The 5059-nt window shown below is 28.4% G+C and overlaps 1 long non-coding RNA gene across 1 annotated transcript; it reads right to left on the bottom strand.

Annotated features, from left to right (window-relative positions):
* Positions 1 to 2230: 2230 nt before the first annotated feature.
* Positions 2231 to 4749, bottom strand: LOC145837274 (uncharacterized). The gene is made up of 2 exons (XR_014369937.1): positions 4530 to 4749; positions 2231 to 2404 (listed from the first exon to the last, which is right to left on the bottom strand). It is a non-coding gene; the product is annotated as an uncharacterized LOC145837274 (long non-coding RNA).
* Between the last annotated feature and the right edge of the window lie 310 nt (positions 4750 to 5059).

Genomic DNA, 5059 nt, shown 5'->3' with positions numbered 1-5059 from the left:
GATAATAAAAATAATAAAAAGCAAATAATAGAAAAAAAAAATATTAATAAAAAAAAAAAATAAATAATTAAAAAAAAGTTACGGATCGAGGGTAAGGGTTAGGGTATAACAAGGGTAGTAAAAATAAATAACCAAAAATTGAACCCATGCAAAAATGTCTTCGTGCAAAATTGTCTGCTCATGCAAAAATGTCCCCTCATGCAAAAGTGTCTTCGTGCAGTTTAGTCCCCTCATGCAATTTTTTCCGCTCGTGCAAATATGACACCTACCCAAATAAACTAATTAAAAAACTTACCAAATTTTAAACGAGTTTAGTTTACAAACAATTTTTACACACATAACAAACTAAAAACTAGAAATGTACTAAGTAGCCAAATTAAAGTTATAATAGTGTTTATTGAACGAAAAAAGATTAGCTTAAAAGTTTTGTCTAAGGACCTTGTGTACGAAAAAAACCTTTCAGTTATCAAGTCGTACACCACACTAAGCACGTACTTACTAAAAAAAGTAAGGCTATAAACATATGTAGTACAAAAAAATCAAATTTTGAAATAAAACGAGTTAGAAAAGAATAAGTTAGAAACGTATTTTTTTACGGTAATAGCACTCCTTAATTATTTAGCAAAATTTATCTGTGACTCAATCGTAAAACTTTCAATTAAAAAATTAAAGTGATTTGAAGTAAACTAACTAAAAAAAGTTGACGATAAGTTGATAAAAATTTTTTGAGAATAAAAAACTAAATTCAAAAAGACTACAATTTTTTTCATTTTATCTATTATATATCTATGCACAGATCTAAAATAAATAAAATATAAGTATTTTTTAATAATTTAAGCTAAATTATAGTTCTTAGTCAGTAAATTAATAAAAATGAACTTTTATTTCTCGTAAAAGTTAAAAATCTAAATAGTTATTTAAATCATGCTTAAAAAGTAAAAGCATTTTGCAAAAAAGTTCAGTAATTATGTTTGTTATAGTTTCAAAGATACTTTTAATAATTAAAAAATGTTTTAATTGAATTAATTTTGAATGTTGATAATAATATGTTAGCTTTGGTAGTTATCTTTTATTTTTTCACAAATATTTAATCAATGACTCAATTTTTGGTAGTTGCTTTATAAATAAAACGTTTATTTTAAAATATAGTTTACTCTTTTTGAAAAATTTACAAAACTTAAGTTAAAACTTTAGAGGTTTGAAAAATAGACAATGAAAGTGTTAAATTATCTAAAATCTTTATTTGTACCATATAATCAAACAAATTTACTGTAGCTTTATAGTGAACCTTTGGTAGAAGCTTTTAAAATTTCACCGACAACACTTTTTGTAATTAAACGCAAAGTTATTTATCATAAAAGTAACTCTTTGGTAATACTTTTATTACACATACGACATTAAATCACAATTGAGTATGTAGGAATCATTCCCCGTACAGACACAGAGTTGTTCTGAGTTAAATCAAAAGATGAATTCTTTTGAAGATATGGTATAAAAATCGACCTCTACTATATAAATCAGTTGTGCCATTTGATTTCTTATTATTCAACTTACTTATAAAATGTTTTGTTTGAAACTTTCTGTTTGCATTTTGCTCGAAAATAAGAAACAAAAGTCAATTTTCTAACTTGGTTTTCAGCACTGCAGTAACTAGTACATTTCAAAAGTTCTCGACTCATGGAAATAGAGTCGTAGCAAAAGCAATTTTTATTAGTTACATGTTTTGGGAGAACAATACTTTATGCATTGTTCATATAAAGCTGCATAACATTTTTTATTTAAAAAAGTTATTAACTATGCTAGAACTGACCCCTTGCAGATAAAAAGAACGTTTCTGTATTTTTCTTACATCGTATTGGTCATCAGGTTTGATTTATACGTGTAGAACTTTGAAACTTTTGTGCAACCATTGTTATTTAATGAGCTTAACATCTTTATCCGAACTTATTGGTACTTCTGTGTTGTACTTGATGGAATCCAATGCGCTTCTTTCAAAAAGACGCTCGCGCAATTTAGACACCTACCCCTATTTAGACCTATTTGTCTAATAACCAAGTTCGTATCAAAAAACAACTTAACAATTCATCTTATTTAATACTACAGTTTATCGAAAACATTTCAAAAGTACGAAATAATTTTTAACGATAGAGTATCATCCAAAACAATAAAAAACTAAAATCACTACTAGAGGTCCTTCTCGCAAACGAAGCTCTTTTTCACGGAACCGCATCCCTTTTAGTAATTTTGTTGAAATTTGAACGGGCCGTAACTGTCGCTGCACCACTCCCCCCAGCCGCATACGGGCAGCTGCCTCTCGTAGTCGAGGCAGTCTTCGTCGTTGCTTGAAAACGCGTTTCTCACCCATATTTCGTCCCAGGTGCTGGTTAACGGCCAAAGCGCGTCCCTGCATGAGTTTTTGGATTAAACTATAATTGTTTGTTGGTTGGCTAACCCATAAAAACGTTAAGGGTGTGGTTTAACTATGCGTCGTTAATATACAACCTAATCTTGAGCGTCTTATTTTGTTGTTCAATAAACTATAACTTAATGTTAAAGTTAAAGGTTTGTTTAAATATCAATGAAAAGTATATCTTAACTTTAAGCACTTAAAATATAATTTTATAATTTATTGTTAAATTGTAAGTTTCAAAAGCAAATATTACAGCGATGACTGAATAAATAATTAAATTTTTTACTAAATATCAGAACTTTTGGAAACATTGACAAACTTAAATTTATATTCGTAAAATATACGGTAACATAGATTTAATACAATTGTATTTAAATAAATTTAGCTTTACAATCCTTAAAATCTAATTCAAGCATAAATAGTTTGTATTCTATTTGAATAAGATTTTATTATTAAGTGATGATCTCTTTTTTTTTTGAGCGAAACATTGTTTTAAATAAGACCTTAAAATATTTGAAGTCAAAAAAAGTTTGAGTAAAAAAGTATAAGTACTACTGAAAATTACTTATTCTTTAGTAAATACTTTTAGTTCAACAGTCGTAAAAGTTTTTGCTAAAATCAAGCAAAACAGAATTTTGGTAGTATTTCTAAAAAGACGTTAACATTTAAACACCTTGACTAATTAGTACCTACTGAGTTGTTTTGTGGTTTCAATGCTTGTTTTAAAAATTGTTAAAGATATGATTTTGAAAAAATCCATACTTGTAAAAAATGGTTGCATATAATTAGTATGAGTTTAAGTATACTTAAGTTTCTAACTTTTTTAATCAAATTACTTTGAATAAGGTAAATTTATAAAAAAGTAAGATAATAAAAGTTATGATTAGTTTGTTTAATCTAAAAACTAAAGGTGCTGTTTTTTGAACTCTTTTAAAACTTAAATAAAGTAAAAGTATTTGCAATTTGTTTTGCCATACAATTAATATAAATTAATAATACATTAACCTCTCGCATCTTTACGCACTCCTGACGTTACGCACTCTCGTTTAGTTACGCATTTTAAAATTCTGAAATTTCAATTTTTTTTATTTTAATATTGTACAAATTAAGTTCGTTGTATATTTTTAATTTAAAAAATGTTTTTAAATGCTTACAAACCTCTTTATATTTTGAGACTTTGTAAACTTATGTTCCGTGACTAATTGATAAACATTTAGTTATACCTCAGTATATTATAAATTTTGTTTACAATAAGAGATTAGATTAAAATTCTGAAAAAATTTGACTGTGTTAAGTAAAGAAAATATAATGAAATAATGACAGTTTAAAACACAAATAAATAATACAGCTCTCTTACCCTATGTATGAACATACATCTAAAAAAGAAATATAATGAAACTTCCTAGCAAAATGTAGCCTAGATAATTAATAAATACAGATCTTACACTTAACACAAATCTCAATTGTTTTTTTAGTAAACATATCACTAATTTTCATTTGACGTTTTTTTTTTACTTTAAGTTCTTCTTCTGTAACACGTGCTTTGCACAGCAAGCGTTGAAATTTTTCGCACGTAGCCTTCAATTCTTCGTAATGCTCATCAGTACCAGTTACAGCTTTGGAAGAACACAACTGCACGTTATAATTGGGAAAGTCCCCAGTCTGCTTTTAACTAGAAGCAATGTCAAAAAAAGCCATTATAGTGAAAATATTTGGTACCTCTCGTATTTTTACGATATCTCGTATCTTTACGCATTTTTTCTGTGGACACAATGTGCGTAATTAAGCGAGAGGTTACTGTACTCATGGTTTACATCTATGTACAATCTGTTAGACTAGTGAAAAATTTAACTAGATATAGGACGAGTAAGTTGTTATTTCTTACTTTCTTTAATAAATCTACAAAACTAGCTATTCAGCTATGTTAGTTTAAACATAAGAATTTGTTTCCTTTTTACAGAGTATTCCAATTAACTTTACACATTCTAACTTTAAAAACACGTTTTTTACAGCTCTTACTTATTTTAACAGTTGAAAGTAGTCATGTCAATAAAAGAACAGCTTAAATCTGATAAAAATAATGAAAGTAAAAACGACAAACAGCGTGATACCGACATACCTTTCCCAATATTGCAAATAATCCATCTTAAAATAATTCATAGGCTGCTGAAGTTTCCTGATCCGGTGGACAAATACCAGCTAGAAGGTTGTTCGCTGATCTCCCAACAAACCCGCTGCGCCACCAAACTCTGTTTCATTCCGTGAAACTCCGAAAGCTTTAAAGTCAGAAACTGCATGTCAAAAAAGGAATAAGGAAGGTTAACATATGAAGAGGAAAAGAATCTGGCAGCGTTGCGAAAGGAAGTAAATAAGTTTAAGACATAATTGAAGACAAAGCTAATCCCGCAGTCTTTCAAAACACGTCGTCAAATTTTCAAACCAAACCTTCTGCAAATGTCCACTTTTCTTCAAGTTCTAACGATAGGAACAAAAATATTTTTCTGACAACATCATCTTCAGTTGAGATCTCCTCTGAAATTGATGATCCGAAGACTGGTAATGTTCTCAGTGAAGCTTTACAAATAAAAAGTCGCATTGTAGGTTGTTCCCCAGCTGAATCTTATATTCCAAGCATTGATGTAACCCTTG

The sequence above is a fragment of the Thalia democratica genome, chromosome 5 (genome assembly GCF_965202585.1).
Source record: "Thalia democratica chromosome 5, ktThaDemo2.hap1.1, whole genome shotgun sequence".
In the NCBI taxonomy this organism is placed as follows: Eukaryota; Metazoa; Chordata; class Thaliacea; order Salpida; family Salpidae; genus Thalia; species Thalia democratica.
The sequence above is the reverse complement of the archived record's forward strand: the minus strand, read 5'-3'. Positions and strand labels throughout refer to the sequence as shown.